Below are 20,885 nucleotides of genomic sequence, written 5' to 3' on the forward strand. Positions count from 1 at the left end.
AAACCTTCTTTTGACAGCTGAACTACCTTTGCAGCTGTCACAGGCTGCAGGTGCAGCAAGTTGTAAACATCTAAAAAAGACCTTGAATTTATTTTTATATTTATTCTTTTTCAATCTGAAAGAAAACCTGTCAGAGTAAGAAAGGAACGCTGCAAAGAAAGGAACCCAAGTTAACTGTGCTGCCATCTCCACCCTATAAGCATTTAGAAGAATATTAATTAATATGATGGTGTACTGCAACTTTAAAAAGGCTTTTCTCCTCACCAGCTTATCACCATCATGCACTGGCTCACAGTCAGGTCCCGAATCTCCAGTAAAATCCTTCTCCTCACCTCTAAATCCCTATGTGATCGTGTTCCCCAGTGTTTATCTGATCTTCTCCTCCCCTGCACCCCAGCCTGGATTCTGCTTTCCACAGATAAAGATACAGATACTCTGCATCCCTCTACACCAAACTCCAATCTTTCGAGGACAGAGCCTTTCATGCCCCCACCCCCCACCCTCTGAGATGTCACCTGTTCACACAGGCTTTTGGGCTTTGACTTTTGACCAGAAAGCGACCTTCTTGGGTTTCTTGAGAGGCCCTTAACATACAGACTCACAATGGCAGCAATCATCAATGTCAACTTGTGGCAGTGCACGACTGCTCTGATGCTAATGAGCCATTACAGTATAAGCTGTGGCACAACGCTGCTATTTGCTACTCGTGCTCCAGCCTCTCCGGCTTTGTTACCATCTGGGGCTGATAGTTCTCCCCTTGGGGCCCAGTTTCGGGAAAACATGGCTGCGGTGCCAGCGTTACATTATCCAGAAGGAAATTTAGGGTAATTGAATATAATCCCCCCCCCCCAATCAGTGATTCACTGTAAAACAAAGTTTCTGCTGGACACTTCAGTTTTTCCTTCTTCCAACTCGCTCTGCTGACAGTGCTGACGCACTTCTCGAGAGACTCCAGTGCTGACGGATGTTTACCATCAGCACAGACCGATGTTTTATTTTCATGATATCCTACACCATTAAACACCAGCCACATTTGGGTGTCAAGCTGTTAGACACACACAGAGTTTGAAAAAAAGAAAGAAAAAAAGCTATGAGCAGAGAGGATTTGGATGAAATTAGAAACGAGTAAGCATGTTTGCACCACAAAATGATCGCTGAGAAGAAATGTATTTAATTTATAGGAATCAGAATCAGAATACTCTATTGATCCCTAGGAAATTATTATAGGAAGTCATTATTGCAAGCAAATTAACTGTATGAGTTGCTTCATAATCTTACTAGTTGAAGCTGTTTTGAAATGTAATCCATTTGCCCTTTTTCTATAATATGGTTGGACTGTTTGCACCAGTCTGTGGAAAGAGGTGCCAATCCTGTCACTGAGCCTGAGCACCACCAAAATATTTTTGTTTTGTTTGTTAGCCCTCTGCTTAAAATTTATATAAATTTAATGAATGGAGCTCTGAGAGAGGTTTCCCATTATGTATGGAAAGTAAAGTAGCCCCCAGAGTAAGAAGACAGTCTCGCTCAGGGTTTTAATAAAAGTGTTGTCTTTTATTACAGTTAAATTAACATAAATCCAATTTTTCTGCCCACAGAAAAGCCAGCTTGGTTTCATCACAGCTCACCTGCTGCTGAAGCGAGTCTCATCTCTTTGTTTTTTGTTATTTCTTTTAATGGAGTTTGTTATTCACTCATCTTTTTGTGAACAATGTGAATATTTCCACGTTCAGTGTTTAATGCACCGTGTAATTCACTCTATATATAAAGAGGCCAAAAGATCCGCTGACTCACACAATCAGATTATCTAGATTTTAGAAATGAAATGAAATATAAAGCCAAGGTAAACACTGACGTGCGGTTCCCAAAAAGGGGGTCTTAATCATCTTTCTAATATAACCAACATAAACCTGCACTGGCCACAAATTGCTCTCACAAAGAGACTGATGGTAACAAGGGAACATTGTTTTTCTGCATCAACGATGAAAGAAAAAGCAGCTTGGTCTGTGCCGAGCACTGTCGTCAGTTTAAAGGCTAAAACTTATTTATGCTGGAAACTCCTGCGATGTCAGGAATGGCTGGAAAAACAGGTCGTATGCTGCTTTGCATAACTAAATATTGTCTTAAATGTATTTAAGACAACTTCAGAATTGCGCAAGCACAGTACGAACTGTTGTTATCTTACAGTAATCCGACTGCCCCTTCCTGGGAAAATGTCTCTAGAGATGCTATTCCCTCATTGTGGGGACATTAGAAGTACATAAAAATATCTTTTCACATGGCCTTTCCATTCAGTGGTCAACAAACAAAAATACTAGGAGCTTAGAACTGGTAGAGTCCTTTTTTTATTGAGCTGATTAGTGGATTTACTGTTAACAATATTATATCATATTTAAGACAATATTATATTTAAAAATTAGTGCTATATTTATTTATTATATTTAACAATATTATATTCAAGACAACATACAATAAGTATTGTCATTTACTAAAGTTGATTCTATTAAAAAATATAGTGGAAAAGGATCATAAAATCAATTATTACAGAAAAAATATGAATAAAATGTGAATGGTTTATATTTAAGTCTTGAGATAAATTGCTGTAAATATGATTTTCATGTTTATGTAGACATATTTTTAAATACGGTTGTGAACAGTAGTTTACGTACACATCACGGGCATCTAAAGGCACAATTGTACAGCATACATCTTTAATGACTTTTAAAAAAAACAAAGGAATGGGGAGTTTGGATTTATTTAGGATTTTCTCAAATTTAAAAGACAAAAGTGTACATACGTGATCAAATATATGAATACATCCCCACTAATATTTGGCTGAACTTCCCTCAGCAAGCCATCGACAAGCTTTTGACATAATTCTGGCTGAATATTTGACCACTTCTTTGATGTGCTTCTTGGCAGAATTGGCAAAGTTCATTTAAATGTACTGGTTTCAAGCAGCTTATATTAGCCTGGTTAAGTTAAAAAAAAAAAAAAGAAGAAGTTTTGATGCGTGTTTGAGATCACTGTCTTGTTGGAAAACCAAGTTGTGTTCAACTTTTAACCATCTGACCTCAGGTGCTGTAGAAGAATTTCTTTATTATGCTGCCACCGCCGTGCTTAACAGCTCGTACAGAGCTCTCAGGTCTCAAAGCTTCAGCTTTACTCCTCCAAACATGTCAATGTGGTCAAATAGATGAACTGACATCTGATTTTAAAACCTTTCTCCAGAACAGTCTTTGATCAATGACCAATTGTCTTTGATCAGTGGTTGTTGATCAATGGTCACAACAATTTGCATATTAATGATCAATTAACTGACCTCACGACCATTGTGTATTCAGTGGGCTGGTTTCAGTCGTTGTGCAATTGTCCTGTTTATATGATTGGGGAAACCTGCAGTCAGCTGAGAATGAAGAAGTCACTTGGATGAGTGACGAAACGTTTCTCCCACAAAACGCTTCGTCCAGATGAACAGATAAACTTTTGGAGATTTACTTACCTGGATGATTGAGCATGCATCAAGACACTTTTCTCCATATGGTATTTGCCTTGTTCATCTGGACAGCGTCAAATTTCAGTCAAGCTTAAAGATGCCAAACTTGGAGCAGGGACTTCTTACTTGGTCATTTCACTGTATAAAGACACATCGCTGTGGACAGTGATGTTGGTGTTGTAGTTGTTTCAAGTTCATGGTAGGCTGCGGCTTTTGAATTGCTGCTAGTTACTTCTTACATCCATCCATCCATCCATCCATCTTCATCCGCTTTATCTGGGGCCGGGTCGCGGGGGCAGCAGCCTAAGCAAAGAGGCCCAGACCTCCCTCTCCCCAGCCACCTCCTCCAGCTCATCCAGGGGAACACCAAGGCGTTCCCAGGCCAGCCGAGAGATATAATCTCTCCAGCGTGTCCTGGGTCTGCCCCGGGGCCTCCTCCCGGTGGGACATGCCTGGAACACCTCACCCAGGAGGCGCCCAGGGGGCATCCTTATCAGATGCCCAAACCACCTCAGCTGGCTCCTTTCGATGTGGAGAAGCAGCGGCTCTACTCTGAGCCCCTCCCGGATGGCCGAACTTCTCACCCTATCTCTAAGGGAGATGCCAGCCACCCTTCGGAGGAAGCTCATTTCCGCCGCTTGTATCCGCGATCTCGTCCTTTCGGTCACTACCCACAGCTCGTGGCCATAGGTGAGGGTAGGGACGTAGATCGACCGGTAAATTGAGAGCTTCGCTTTTACACTCAGCTCCCTCTTCACCACGACGGACCGGTGCAGCGTCTGCATTACTGCAGCTGCAGCCCCAATCCGTCTGTCGATCTCCGGCTCCCTTCTCCCATCACTCGCGAACAAGACCCCGAGATACTTGAACTCCTCCACTTGGGGCAGGACCTCATCCCCGACCCGGAGTGGGCACTCCACCCTTTTCCGGCTGAGAACCATGGCCTCAGATTTGGAGGTGCTGATCCTCATTCCCGCTGCTTCACACTCGGCTGCGAACCGCTCCAGTGCGAGCTGGAGGCCCTCACCCGATGAAGCCAACAGAACCACATCATCCGCAAAAATCAGAGATGAGATCCTGAGGCCACCAAAGCGAAAGCCCTCCGCCACTTGGCTGCGCCTAGAAATCCTGTCCATAAAAATTATGAACAGAACCGGTGACAAAGGGCAGCCCTGGCGGAGCCCATCACCCACCGGGAACGAGTCCGACTTATTGCCGGCAATGCGAACCAAGCTCTTGCAACGGTTGTATAGGGATCGAATGGCCCGTAGCAATGGGCCAGACACCCCATACTCCCGCAACACCTCCCACAGGACACCCCGAGGGACACGGTCGAATGCCTTCTCCAAGTCCACAAAACACATGTAGACTGGTTGGGCAAACTCCCATGCACCCTCAAGTATCCTCGAGAGGATGAAGAGCTGGTCCAGTGTTCCGCGACCAGGACGAAAACCGCATTGTTCCTCCTGCATCAGAGGTTCGACTAGCGGACGAACTCTCCTTTCCAGCACCCTGGCATAGACTTTCCCGGGGAGGCTGAGGAGTGTGATCCCCCTGTAGTTGGTAGTTGGTAAGTTACTTCTTACACTACCTCCAAAATCTTTAACTTCACATCAGATCAACAGCATCCTTTTTATACTGGCAAAGAGACACATTCAAGTGAGTATGTGTATATACTTGAGGCTCTATGTATACTTTTGATCCTGTGTGGATTTGATAAAAATACAAAATAAAGTCAAACTTGTCCAACCAGTTGTTGTTTTTTAAGTTATTAAAGGTGTATGCTTTACAAATATTTTACCCACGAAAAAGAACAATTCAAAGAAAAAAATGAAAAGCCCCAAATTAAATGTCTGTAAATGTGACCACAGCTGTATGAGTACAGATGGCTCCAGAATATAGATTTTTAGCTTGTTCTCCGCTGCCAGATTTATTCTGTTGATAATTAATGAATCACTAGAGTCATTATAGTGAGACTAAATTCCAAGTCAATCAAAAGCAAAAATAACAACCTCAACATGCCATGAGTGTCCGATCAATGTACGTCAGTCTAATGTAAACCCCAGTGTTTCTGTTTCTTGTAGCCAAAAATAATTTTCATCAAGGAGGTGAGAAAGTCCAGCTTGTCCATGTTTTTAGAGTTCTTTGACTTCTGTGAACTTTGACCCTTTGTTCCATGTCCTCAATGAACTGTCCTCAAGTTTCTTTGTTAGTGGAGCGAGTGTGTAGCTAAGAGGCATGTGTGGAATGATTTGGTGAGTTATTCTTCACTTGTTACATTAGTTGACGGTTCTGACAGATTAAAAGCTGTTCTTTTTATGTTTCTCTTATACCCTGAAGTTCGTTATCACTCTTCCCTCACATTTTCCGTTCATAAATGGTTATCTGAAATCCCCGTGCTACAAGCATCGACTTGAATGAAAGGAACATTTTGCAACACATCCTGTCTGATGCAATACGACTGTAGAAAGAGAGGGAGTGTGTGTGTGTGTGTGTGTATGTGTGTGCGCGCGTGTGTGTGTACGTGTGTGTGTGTGTGTGCCTATTAGTCTCTCACTCACATAATCAATGTGCACGTGCGCGACAGATGAATAGGAATGTCTGGTTTGCATACCAAAACACTGAGATATTGCTGCCTGGGTGTTAATTTCATACATCAACAAGAAACAGAATATCTTCTTTTTTTCAGTCTTGTGTTTTTTTTAATGTCTTTTCTCCTCTATTATTACTGACTGATTACGAACACCATCTTTATGTACGACAACTGGAGACTGATCAACTTTACACATACTGTGCCAAGCGTCAGCTTTATCTCTGGAAACATATCAGCAGAAAACTCAAAGATAAATCTTGTGTGCATTTTTTTTTTTACTGATCACATCTGGTTACAGGAAGCCAAGCCATCGTAGCGCAACAGTTGTCAAGATTTTAGGCTGTTTTAAACACTCCAGGTGTCATAGAGGTCGACCCCATAATGCTGCTGGGCAGAGGTTTGTTGTCTTACTGGCAGTTTAAAAATAACACTTCTCTCCCCTCTTTGGCTCTGCTGCCAGCTGCAGCTGTGATGGAAATCTATTGAACTATAATAATAACTTTTACAGGCATTTAAAATCTCCTTTAAAATAGCACAGCTGTTGTTGGGGTTTGTTGCTACTTGACCCTGACGTTTTGCTTTCCCACTTCTTAAGATTTTGTAGCAGGTGCACAAAGATTTATGTATGTTTAACTTTATGTTTAAATGGGTCATTTCCTTTGTTTTATTGTTAGATTATTAGATCCTGGCACTTGGAAGTGGGGCAACAAAAGGCTGGTGCTTTATAAATTTGCTGTGGATGGTGCCAACCTGTAGTCCAGTATACCTTTTCTCACCAGTATTTCTTCTGTGTTTGGCACTCACTGGAGCACAACAAACAAATCCAATCTGGAAAGCAAATTAGGGTGATAACTACATATATGTTGATATACAACAGGGATAAACAATTAATTTTCCCATGGAGCCACATGAGAAGATGCGACTGGTGTGGTGGTTCGTGTAAATGAGCTGAACCCAGTTCTACATATAGAAGGTTCAATAAATATTAAATATTTCCAATTTAAAAACAATTCTGGCAAATATTTCATGGTTCAGGCTTTACAGGGTTGATTTTATTTCTTTATTAATTTACAAACGTGGTCCTTCACAACACTCCCAGTTTCTTATGTGGTTCCTTGGGACAATGAATAGCCCGCCTTTGATCTACAGTGTAGATAAACAGTAAACCTAGCTATGATGATGTCGTCCATTTGTTTTTGGACCATTTATACGTTTGGCGTGTTGGAGTTGTGACCATGTTTGAATATGACGGTAGAGATAGTTGGCGATGCTAGAACTAGCTAGCCAGCTTGGTCAGGAAGGATCATCTATTTGATTTTCATGTGAGGAAATGAAAAGCAGACTGAAAACAAAACACAATGGAGAAGTATATAAATGGCCAACTCCTAAAAGTATCTTTGAATCTTACCAAACTGGGACTGTAAGAAACTCAAGGATGCTGGATGCGTTATTCTGTGTGAGCGACCAGTCAACCACAGGGTCCACATGCCCTCATTTCTTTCTGTTTTACTGCAAAAGGGCAAATAATTTTCAGTTTCTCTCTCGCTGTTGAACTGAAAAAGACTCAAAATAATAAACCCATTTAAAAAATGCTTATTGAGCTCACAAAAACAAAGTAGAGCCAGTTTAGCTTTGGATTCAACACACTCAGACTTCCTCCTGTAACCAGTGGAGATGACTCAATCTGGCCAGTAGAAAACATAGATTTAAGGAACTTCTGCATTAGGCAGCATTGTTCATCATGTATGAATGATATGTAAGTATATAGTATAATGTAAGAATGTAGTACAGCAGCTTAGTGAACATTCCCTTTCACACAAACGGGATGTATTTTAGACTTACAAGAATATTGTGTAAGAGGTTTTTCCCCCCATCTTACAAGTAAATAAAGCAGGGTCATATCCTAAGGTTTGTTTGGCCTGGAATCAGTATGGGTCAGTGAGGGGAGAGCTGCTGCAAATGGCTCACAACCCAAAGCCAGCTCTTGGCTGTGCGTCAGAAGATTTATGGGATCAAATATCACTCATTGGACTGCATGCACACACACACACACACACAGACACAAAGCCCACAGTAGCTTAGGCAGAGGGGAAAATTTGAGGAGGCCCTTCACAGAAGGTAGGCTTGTCACTGAGATCTCTGTGTGCCCACAGCTAGAGGCTTACACATCCAGTCCACTTACATAAATAGAGATGGCTTTTATCCAGAAGTATTCGATTCCCCCGTGCCATCTACACTTGAGTGGCACCCACTCCAACAGATACATGGATGATTGTCTCGTGTATTTACACCCTGTCCTGTGTGTGGTGTTGTGAGGGATTGGTGTGTATTCTAATAGCCTGTATCAGAAATAGCACCTGATGCCTAGAGACATGTTGCTCCGCATAAAGCGCTCTCTCTCCGCGTGGGACTTTAAAATGTCCAACTTCAAATGTTGGCCGTATCAGCTGGAAACAAACTTTTTTAGCTTTCACTTCTGGATATCTGGTGGTGTGGGGCTGCTGGTGAGTAACTGTAAACACTGCAACATTTCATAAGACTGAACATAATCTTGTATGAAGCCTGACAGACTGCAAAGGCCGCCCGTGTCACTGAAGTTGATTTTGTGTTGACGGTTCGTTGGTTGGTTGTTTGGAGAAGTAACTGTCATACATGGTTGATCTCCCTTGTGTTTCTCATCACTCTGCGCTCCATTTGTTTACTGAAACGGTACATTCCCCTCCCTCGGTCTTTATATGTACAGTTTCTCACTTTCTTTCATTCTGCCTCACTTTAATTTAATTAATCACCACAAACTTTCTGTCTTGGTGAAATGTCAGAGCTCCGCTGTGTTCTTACTTATTTTCTCTCCACATTTTAGTGGCACACTTACACCTGTGACCAGAAATCAAGTGGGATTGAATTGTTTTCAATCTGTGCATTGACACAAGCAAAAGTGCAATAGTGTTCGCTTTAGGAGGCCAGTGAGTTGGTATTTGAATGAAAAGAAAAATATTTGAATAGATCAATTGCAAAAACCCAAGAAAACCAAACAAAAAGAGACTGGGAATAGTAGACTGCAGAGGGTAATGACCATCTGGGAGCTGCACTAGGAGGAATAATTAGGAACAGGGGAAAGATGGGGGATAAACCTGTTGGTAAAAGAGCAAAGTACCGAAGTTAAACTAGCTAGGATGCATGAGAGCCAAGGATTACAAAATAAAACAGGAAATGATGGGATATCAGTCATAAAAGGAATCCAAAACAAAATGCAAAACATGCTTTCTAGATTAAGACTATTGTCCATTGTTGATGATGATTTTGTGCAGTTATGTTTCCAAATTAGGATCAGCAGCAACATTTTTCATTTTTTTGTTGGCTTTTTTCTAACCAAACCTAAACCAAACTAAATTTTCACTATGCAAAAGTCTTGAACCATCCTTTATTTCTTTATATCTCCAAGGAGACTGACATTTTTAAAAAAGTTTCTCTTTGCTTTTTCACTCATTTTCAGTCAGTCTGTGCACCTAGCCATTTTCAGAGGGATGTTTTTTGTTAAGTCACCTAATATGAGTCATTCAAGTATAAAAACACAGTTTGGTTTACATATAACAGAACATTTTGGAAAAACTAAATCTGAAATTGTATCTTTAGACACATGTTACTTGCCACAGTGGACACAGGCCTTATGGAGCGATGAGCGGAAAGTTGAATTGTTTTTTTATTTTCCTTATATACTCCATGTGCATGTATGTTTGCATGTGTCAATAAATCACTGCATCTATTTCCCATTTTCCTAGAAAAATATAAAGTGATGAGGAATTCAGGACATTTTCACAATACTATATTGTGCAGATATTGGTGTCAAGAAAGCAAATAATATATTTTGGTCAGGCTACTAGTTTGGAGAGGAGACTTATTTCCACCTGGAGTGTATTAAATTTGGCAGCATGGCTCTGTTGCTGGTTGGATGGCAAACACATTTCATTTATGTAAAACAATGTGCGTGGAGATTCCCATCAGCTGAGCTATCAGCTGATATTATTGAAAATCAGCTGATCTGCTGGGTTGTGGCTGAGCCACATGCTTTGACTGCACTTTTCTGTGCTTTCTAAGGACGATACTGTTGTTTTCCCTCCGTAAAATGTGCTCTTATCTAATTTTGACTTATCTTAGTTTTCTGCTTCTAAGCTTCCTCTGTCTTGTCTAAACAATATATTTTCTAATACTTACCACAGTTCTGCAGATTATTCAAAAGAGGAGCATTATGTCTTCAGCAGTGAAAACACTAACATGTTTATACTTGTGCTTTTTAGGCTGAGATCAGGTGCCCATGTCACACAACTATTTCAGACAAGCCTGAGGCAAAAAACTGTCTGGCTTCGATCGACACTTTAGTAGCTGGCGTTTGGAGAAGGAGCCACTATAGTTTTTCACTCTGTGTTAGCAATAAGAGCTGTGGCTATTCTGCTGGATGCAGAATGAAGCCAGATGGACAAACTCTGTTATTTAAATTTTGAGAGCAAAAGGTAATGGTTACGGACATCTCCATGATGATGCTGTTTGCTCACTTGAAACTCAGTTGTCTAAATAATATCTATCTATCTATCTATCTGTCTATCTGTCTGTCTGTCTGTCTGTCTGCCCGTCTGCCCGTCTGCCCTTGGTGTAAACATTAAGATAAACTGTGTGTGAGGGAGTTCTGTGTGGATACACACAGCTCTGTTTAGTCTGAAAGCTGACAGATGCAAAGGATGAGCAAGAGATTAGATGGAAAAAAAGAAAGTAACCTAGGAAGCATTATTTGAGATACAAATCCTTCCTGTCTAAAAAGGATACGGGAAGATAAAATTTGACATATATGCAGCAAATTTAAGTTGAAAAAACAAAAGAAAGAAACTTTTACTTCTTTTGGAGAACCCCGATCAGATAAAACCCCGATGGATGATGTGGATACCTTTGATCATCTTGTTACAGTGCATTGCTCTGCTGAGAAACCTTTGGTCCTGGCATTCATCAGGATGCTAATTTGAAGCGTACCATTCTGATGTTCCCATGCCTCAGTGTGTCTGCTTGTCTTCCTTCTCTCCTGTGAATCAGTAGCTTGAAGTATATGATCACCAAATGTTCCAGTGCTGCGTGTCCCACAACAAAATACTTCATCCCACCTGTTTATGAGTTTATATCAGTTTATGTCAGTGTGATATGATGCTAATGCTTTTAGCTATGTAGAGGTGCCAATATTCTAGGAAGGAAGGCATGACCCAGTATTCACTTGTTGGAAAATATATATATTTTTCCAAGTAGATAAATATAATGAAATGAGTTTCTGTGCTTTGCTTCATTCTCTGTGTTGCTTCGGCTTCACTTTTTCCATTTTCTGCCATTATCGCAGTCCACGTTTTGTTTGCTCGTTCATTTATATGCCATTTACAGGCACCCATACACTGTTCCTCTTTCTCAGAAACTAATTCACCCACAATTTCTATTAAGGCTGTTATGTGATGTGGTTCGTTTATTTTTCTGATAATCTGTTTTCTGATAACACACACAAACCCATGTGCAGTTACATGTGCACATACCGATTTCTACCAAGCTCTGCTTAGTCACTGCTGAACGCCATAGGAAAGGTCAAGCTATACTCAAAAAGGTGAAAAAATATGTTTTGTTGCTTTCATTAAGTGTTCCAGTTCCAGTGAGTTGCAGTAAGTGTTTTACTCTTATTAAAAATGATTATTTACACAGTTTTTATGTTTTAAATGTCACTCAAAGCCTGAAGGAAAGCTTGATTAGAATGACAATGAGTTTGAAACTGAACCGATAGCCTCAACGGTTTACAGCTTCAGACTGCAAATATAACTCGAGGTTCAATAAGCCATTTTGCTTGGAAAACACTGAACACTATGACCTGCGCCAGGAGAATTTGATTTGAAAGAATAGATATAGAGCATTCATCCAGGATGGCACTGGAAGAAAGTTTGTATCTCAAATGATACGTCCCTGCGAGGCGTTATAACAACCAAAGTGATGCTCTCAGTGCTGCTCAACGGATGCAGTGAGACATTAAGGCATTACTCAAACAGAAACCCACAAGGATGTTATTGTGTGCACTTGACAGCTTGCAGCTGACTAATTACCAAACTGTTGGTAAACCCAAGATTCTGATTCATTGATATAATTGATATAAAACAAACTCCAGCATTTATCTGAACTCCTCGCCCCCCCCCCCCCCCCCCCCCCCCCCCCCGTGGTTTAACTGTTTCAAACTTCAATTTCCTATAAGTACTTATAGTTTTATGATGACTGTGGTGCAGATTCCTGTGCTTATGTGGAGTGCAAAAGGAAGAGAGTGGTTTTCTTTAACTTGTTTTATTGGCTTTTACCTTTTCAATAGTCTACTCCAGTTTTATATCCTAAAGCTGCTATTTTATGGGAGGCTTGCCACACACAAAATCAGCAGCACAGAGTGAGTGAGTATCATTTACACTTACTGATAGCCTGGCTTTCCAGTTTAATTTGAGTTGATAAAGACTTTAGCGTCATGTATTCAGTAAAAATGGCCCTGGATATGTTTATTGACATTAGGTTTGCCATTAGCATTCAGCAGTTGCTTAGCTACCTATTAGTATCCAGTCAGGGGTGCAGGATGCAGAGCAGCGTAGATGACCGCGATGAAGGCTCATCTGTTGATCTGATTATATTTTTTATTTATGTGCAGAGACTTTGGTATTAGATTTTGTTTGATTAATGTCTGTGTGTTTGTTGCTGCTTTACTTATCACAGAACTTCCTCAAAGAGCCATTTGTTAACAAATGTAACCTTTCAGCTACGCACTGTGTAAGGTCATCTTGACGTGATTCACATTATTCTGGTCGAATGTTTACAATCCGTCATAGAGACGTCAACATCTGTGTTTTCTGAGACAAAGTAAAAAAAGAGGCCTGGTAATTCAGAACCTGTCCTCACATAGTTTTTCTGCGTTGACATCAGCCCGCCAAAAATCTATTGTTGTTAATCTGAGCCATCTTAGTAAAACTGCACATGCTCAAATGCATTAAGGAGAAATGGAAGCTTTGCTGCTGAGCAAAAACAGGCAAATATTTGAAAGCAGTTGGTTTTAACAGGCCAGCAGCAGGACAGCAGGGTTCTAGAGTTAAACATAGAAAATGAAGCTGCTAATGAGTGTGGGAGTGACTAGACAGACAACAGAGCTGGTGTTACAAAAAGAGAAGTGACTGAATTACATTTAGCTTCTTTTTAGAAACACTCTAACGCAGTTTTGTTGCCTGCTTGGGCTGTTTGTGAAGACTCCTCACTGGCATGTTGCTACTTTTTCCTCCTAGATATGTTTGATCGATAGTCTTAGTTAATCAGTAAACAACTACGACTACTACTAATGTTTCTGTTATAGCCCTTCTGTCCACAATAATGTGTTCTCAATATGTAAAAATTGGCCGGGCACAGGCCAAAGGAAACAATGCTGCATGGGCTCGGTTTCCCCTTTCTTATTGTTTTTGCAGCTATCTGTAGGCTGTCTTAAGTTAGAAGGAAGTAGAGGAGTCATGTATTTCCTAAATGACCATAGCCCCGCCACCCTTATTTATTTATTTATTACATTTTATAACTGCCCTTGTATACAGCCACACAATGTTTCTGATTCAATGTTTCTTACGCATACATCATGTATACAGTTTCACTCACATACATGTATACATATATATTGTTTTTTTTAATTTTTTTAATTATTATTTATCTATTTTTTCCCCTTGTTGTATATCGTTTTCTCTTCTTACTTTTGCACCTTTGTGATCCAGCTAACCAATTTCGCTATGCAATAAACTGCACAATGACAATAAAAAGCTCTAAGTCTAGGTTTATGTGAACTTGCTTCACAATATGTTCATGCTGCACAGACTGAATTTTTACCACTGCCACACACCTGTTTCATAAATGTTCCCTTGGAACTGGGGTATTTTTTCCCCGTGTGTGTGTGAGTTAAAGTTGCCAAAACCGACACCAGAGACAATCTGATTTGAGCTCAAGGAGTTCTGTATGTGCTTAAACAATACAGTAATATAAATTATTTGATCAAACATGATTTGGGAATGACAGGCAATTTGTTTCAGTTTATTCAGCCTGAAAGTCTACTTAAAGATTTAAAATACTAAATCACTGCAGGAAACAAAAGACGCATTGTCATGATATTAGACGTCAGATGATAGTCAACTACTGGTCTTGTTGCCTGACTCCACTTCACTTCTTTACTGTTTTATCACTATTGCCGCGAGGGCCAGCGCACCGGGTTCGAGATAATCAAATCTAATGACGCACAAGTTTTGCTCTGGGAATCCTCTTTTCTCCTATTCTCGCTAATTCTTTCCATATTTGTGTTCTGCCCTGGAAGGTGGAAAGAAGAGAAATGATCCTTTAAAGAGTTTCTCGTCTCTCAAAGGAAAAAATAAGAGAGAAGCTGTGTGAGTGTCTGAAAACATAATTTACTTTGGACAGAATCAGTGACACACTGGCTCAGTGTGTCGGTGTGTGTGTGTGAGCGTGTATTCATGTCTTTGTGGGGACCAAAAATTCAAAGTTTACTATACTTGTGGGGACCAACAGCGCTTATGGAGACAAAATCCTGGTCCTCACGAGTTTGAAGGCATTTTTGAGACTCAAAATATGGTTTTAGTGTCAGGGTTACATTTGGGTTGAGGTTAGGCATTCATTTTTGATGGGTAAGCGGCCAGGGAAAGCATTATGTCAATTAGATGTCCCCACAAGACATGAAAACACAGTGTGTGTATGTGTGTGTGTGTGTGTGTGCACAGAAATAAGAGTGAAACTGTGCACCAGAGAAAGGCTGTGGTTTTATAAGTCACTCTATCAGGCGCTGATGATGTGGTTCTGGCAGAATGAACAACAAAGTGAGAGTCAGTACAGTGTTCTCGTGTCAGCACATTGTCATGCCTGCTGCTGCGGACTGTGCGCTGATGTGTAGGAGCGAGAGGGAAAAGGACAGAGAGGGTGATAGAAAAAAAGAAAGACACGACTACAAGATGAGAAGGCAATACTCATCTCAACTGGGCCCCCATGGCCTTTGCTATGGCCTCTGACGCTAAACAGCTCCACCCCACGCGAGTTTATCTTCAAGCTTTGCTGGTGTCACAGCCAGATGGATCCACTTACATCTGGCACTCACTGGTTTTTCATCATGCCCGCTCCAACCCCCCCACCCCCAACACACACACACACAAAATAACTCAGTGCTTTTTGTTTTCCAGGTGGTGTTTGTACCAGCTGATGAGCACAGATCTTTACAAATTGAATTAAATGTATTCGCTGCAGCTCTCTCAGTGACTCCTGTGAGACCTGAGGGCTGCACACTAATACTCTCTCTAGCTCTCTTTCTCTCTCTCTCTGTCACACACGCACAACACGACCTGTTTGGAGCGGGTGGGGTTATTACGTCATAACTGCGCACATGATATCATCGAGCTCCATCTGTGTAGCAGCACAAAGGCAAATCTGTTCAACAGAAACACAGGAGGGTCACCAAAGTAAGAAAATAAGAACAGAAAGCTAGAAACAAATGGCTGTTTCCAATGTTAGCCAATTTATCGACCAATCAAAGAGCACAAAGAGCAGAAACACATTGCAATAACATCATTGAGCCCAAGGTACATCTTTATTTTGTTTTGTTTTTTTGCTAAATCTATTTTTTTAATGTTTCAGCAGTGTTATGAGTGAGCCAGGAGGCCTTAATGTTGAAAGCTTCGTCACCTGTTGCAAATTCAGTGAAAGTATATTGGCACCCAGAGCTGTTTCTGGGGCTTTGTGCACATACGTGACTGCCTGACTCACACTTTCTTTCTGCCTCTCGGCTATTTTCTTTGCCCGTCTCTTCTCTTTTAGAAGTGGCAGACACTGCATCTAATGTGCAGCTGTGCCACACACTTGCACATTTCTGATGAGAAAATAAAGTGCAAGTGAAAAAATAACAATGTCAAAATATTCCAGATTACCTACACCGGGATAGGCTAGTGCCATCAGGGAGTGTGTTGTGTGCATTTTTTTTTTGCCTGTTCTGTTTGGATCTTTAGCCATCAGAATTGTTGTCTGAAGGCCAAGAAAGATGCCAAGTGGATTTATTTTACCAAGTGGATCATCATGGCCTTGCCATATTGGTCCATTTGATTGACCTTTATTATAATTATGTATTTATTTTATTTTCATTTTTTAAAGGCGGGACAGACATGACTGGGGGATAGGACAGGGAGAAAGAATGAAAGAAAGAGAGGGAGAGAAAGAGAAATAGAGGAGGGGAGAAGAGATGGTGAGAAAGGGGGGAAGAAAATAAAATAAAAACAAACAAAACACCTGGATCACCTGTAAAAAACCAGAAGAGAAAACAAACAACAAAGAGCAACATAATAAAAACAACACCATCACAATAAACTAGCTAACAATAGATAACAGTAGATACTTTTTAAATTTCACCTGTTGAGAATGAAAAAAGAAAACAAGCAGAAGAAAACGAGAGCAATATAATAAACAACATCACGATGATCTATGGGAATATAACAGTAAATACTAAATATTAAACATTATTGTGCAGCACGTAAGATCGACAGCGCACAGTGTGCTTTGAGGTAGGAGCCAAAAAGGGTGTCGTTTGTGTGTGTGAGCACCCGTGTGTACACCTGTGAGCATGGACACGCTTGTTTTTAAAAGGTTCCTTCATGTAATGATCTGCTAGGGGGGCGCACAGCCCCGTCCTCCAGGGCATGAAGCAGGTATGGAGGAGATCAAGACTCCAGACATCCAGAGGCCCTCAGAACACAAGAGACCAAGGAAGACCAACAGAGGGGCAGCCGAGAAAGAGCTGAGGAGAGCCCCAGATGAGGGGTCACTCAGCAGCCGCGGAGCAGAAGCCAGAGGGGGTTGCAGTGACGTGCCCATGAGCTCCGCTGGCAGCCAGCTGCGCCAGAGTGACCGAGCCCCAGGCCGAGAGGCTGAGGGCACCCCACCCCCGAAGTGGCCCGAGCGAGCCCCAGGCTCCAGGCCCCGACAAGCAGTCACCAAGGAGTGAGCCGGTGTGTACCTGGGCGCCCACCCCCGGACACAAAGACCCACCAACGCACCGATGTCTGAGGGCGTCTGCCACTGGTAGGGGAAGTGGTGGGGGGAGATAGGCCTCCATACCTTGGAGGGCCTGTGATGTCACAGACATACAGGCACACACAGATACAAACATCCATTCCCTCCCTCATGCTCTCATATGCAATTACTCAACATTCACCCAACGTGCAGACGGACATAGAGAGACATTGTACACATAATCACACTCCCCAAGCGTACTCTAAGCCCCGGGTCTAGGTACCCTTGCCCCTGGAGGGGGAAACTGCACCCAGACCCAGGTTTTGTTACCCTTTTCCCTGGGGTGGGGAGAAGCAGACCGCCCCGATTCCGCAGCAGCAGGGAGGCCCCACATTCCAGACTGTGTTGTGTGCTTGTCTTAGTAATATTTAGGTGGGTGGCATGTGTCTTAGTAATATTCTGCTGATGTGGCTTCCAAAGATTGACCTGTTTTTATTTTAGATTTTGGCTGTACAAACAGGAGCTAATGACAGAAGCAGTGTCAGCTTGTATTTCTGGCAGTACATCCCGTAAGGAAACACGTGTTACAGCTGTGAACTGGGAAAGCACGCTTTTGTCAGTACACACTGTTGCACATATGATGTAGAATCAAATTCATGATATAACAAGCATGTGCCCTCAACTACTGAGTGATCATGTCTTTTCAGAAAAAAAACCCCATGAGGGCAAAGGTGTGTGTTTGGCAAACTTTCAGGATTTCTTCTGCTCAGCAGCAAGGCCTGCTGCTAGGCGTGACTGCGTTTCTAACAGGGACATTCATAGTGTGGCCTGGGCAAAATGCCAGTGGAAACAAGGATGTCCAGTCCAAGGACCTTCCACAAACATGAAAACAGAGAGCTCAACAGTATATTCTGCACACTGAGCATAAACACACTAAAAACATCTGATGTTCTGTATTGAACTGCACATATACTCATTCACATCTTTAGAATTAGAAAATTCAAGATGGGAGTTGGAAGGGAAAATGTATTCCCGTAAGCATGGGCAAATTTCCCCAGTGGAAAATACCATATAATAAATAAATTAGTTATATTACGTCCATCCATTTTTCCACACTTGTCCAATTTAGGGTTCCAAGAGGGGCTGGAGCCTATCCCAGCTGCAATGGAGTGAGAGGCAGGGTACACCCTGGACAAGTCACGACAGGCCTAGATAACCAATCACACTCACACCTATGACCAATTTAAACCATAAGTTAACCCAACCCCTCTAACTGTATGTCTTTTGACTGCTGGAAGAAGCCGGAGAACTCACAGAAATGCGGGGACAACATGCAAACTACACACAGACCAGATAGTGAATTAGAGTCCAGGATCTTCTTGTTAAAAGGCAACAATTCAATGCAGTTAAATTTTATAAATATAGCACCAACTCACAGCAGCACTCGTCTCAAAGTGCTTTATATTGTAAGGAAAAGATCATACAATAATACAGAGAAAACCCAAACAATCGAATGACCTCTTTGAGCAAGTGCTTGGCAATAGTGGGGAGGAAAAACCCCCTTTTAACAGGAAGAAACCTCATGTGTAATGCAAACACAATTGTTCCTAGCACAGAACCCTGTGGAACTCCATAATTAAACAAAGTGTGTGAAGAGGACTCCTCATTAACAAATTAGAGTCTATGATATGATTTAAACCAGCACAGTACGTTTAATTCATACAGCATGCTCTATAATAAAATACTGTGGTCAACAGTAACAGAATCTAACACTGCACTGAGGTCTAGCTGGAGAAGCACAGATTTGCCACTGTCACGGGCCATAAGAAGACCACATGTAACCCTCACTAAATCAGTTTCTGTACTTTGATGAGCCCTGAAGCCTGACCGAAACTCTTCAAATAAACCATTCCTCTGCAGATGATCAGCCAGCTGTTTTACAACTACCTGTAATTAGCTAAGATATCTGGGTCAAGTGATGCCTTTTTAAGTAAATGTTTAATTATTGCCATTTTAAAGGCCTGCAATACGTAGCCCGTTAATAGAGATAGATGATAGATGATCATATTTAAAATTGAAGTATTAACTAATGGTAGGACTTCTTTGAGCAGTCTTGTGGGAATGGGGTCTAATAGACACAACAATGCAATATACATAATATTTTATATGTTATATTATGTTATGGGATCACTTATGGCACACAAGAAGTGTAGAAAATAAATAATGAATTAATGCACATATCTACACAGTTTACTGTTGCTCCTCTTGCTCTGCATAATTTGGCCTCTTGCCCTATTGCTCTCTCTTTCCAAGGAAAAGCAGCTCCAGGAAGACAACACGTGTTTGTGAGTAGTGTTTTGTTGCACGTCTTCTCTTTACTCCTTTAAAATTCAAAGTTAAGAATACTGAAGAAGTATAACATTTCTATAGAAAGATAAGCCTTCCTGCCAACTGCAAACAGGTTCCTTCCAGAGAATAGCTGAAAACAAGAACATGCCAGATAAGTAATTTCTGTGGAACACACACTCTAACATTAGCGATTTATCTGTTTCTATTTCCTGCCTTATTTCCTCTCTTTCATGCTGAAGTTATAGATGCAAGGGTCACAGCTTAATATGGAAAGCTAGGGTACAAAGCAAGCATAAATTTAAAGTCACTCTTTGAATGTGATTGGAATTCACTTAGAAGGGGATGAAAACATGTACATCATGCATTTAAAATGAAGAGATGATATCATTCCCCTCAAGTGACATCATCCTTACCAGACTTAAGGATGACCTCATCCTCTCGCTATGCAATCCCCTCCCCAAAGGTTTTTTCAGCATGTGTTTAATTATTCATGAATGGCTTCCCCACCTGTGAGACGCAGAGGCATCTTTATGCTTCAAGCCACTGGGGGGTGTTTGTTAGACAGCATCCACTCATAATGTTGAGACCGTGTGTGACTCATCTGCTGCAGCAATGATACTGTAGATCTCTGTCAGGTCATCCACCTACTTTTTAGTGGCTAATACAAAATATTGTACAACAAAAAATTCATGTGGACATAAGCAGCACGGACATGGATTGATCCCCCCCTTCTCTGACAGCATTTGGCTTGTTGGTGAGATGGTGCATGGCGTCACTTCAAACTATTTGTGACATTTCTGTTTTGTTTTTTTAAAATAACTTTTTACTATTAAAAGATATTGATAAATTAGATCAACTGAGATTTTTTTTTTTGGTGGATTTTAGTTGAGGTTTCTATTATATTTTAAAAAAAATGTGTTCCATGATGTGATGTGCATTAGTTTAATAGTAATAGTGGTCCTTTCAGTTTGTATAAGGAACAATTACTCACATGGTAATACGATGCATGTAGGAGCAGTTATCTTCTTCCTTTTCTTACTGAACATCAGGGTTTGTCTAATCCCCACAACAAAGAGCAACCACCTCAAAGACTGAACATCAGCACAGAAATTCAATTCAATTCAATTTTATTTATATAGCGCCAAATCACAACAAATGTCGCCTCAAGGCGCTTCATAGATACAGAGAAAAGCCCAACAATCATATGACCCCCTATGAGCAAGCACTTTGGCGACAGTGGGAAGGAAAAACTCCCTTTTAACAGGAAGAAACCTCCGGCAGAACCAGGCTCAGGGAGGGGCGGGGCCATCTGCTGCGACCGGTTGGGGTGAGAGAAGGAAGACAGGATAAAAGACATGCTGTGGAAGAGAGACAGAG

The 20,885-nt window shown here is 41.3% G+C and overlaps 1 protein-coding gene across 1 annotated transcript in view; it reads left to right on the top strand.

Annotated features, from left to right (window-relative positions):
- Nucleotides 1–8,440: 8,440 nt before the first annotated feature.
- The window catches only part of lepr (leptin receptor), a 44,253-nt gene continuing 31,808 nt past the window's right edge, over nucleotides 8,441–20,885 (top strand). The window contains exon 1 of the mRNA XM_035915494.2: nucleotides 8,441–8,590. The gene's annotated coding sequence lies outside the window, so the exon portion shown is untranslated. The remainder of the gene's footprint in view (nucleotides 8,591–20,885) is intronic.

Source organism: Neolamprologus brichardi, chromosome 17 (genome assembly GCF_056152115.1).
Source record: "Neolamprologus brichardi isolate AB-2024 chromosome 17, ASM5615211v1, whole genome shotgun sequence".
Lineage (NCBI taxonomy): Eukaryota > Metazoa > Chordata > Actinopteri > Cichliformes > Cichlidae > Neolamprologus > Neolamprologus brichardi.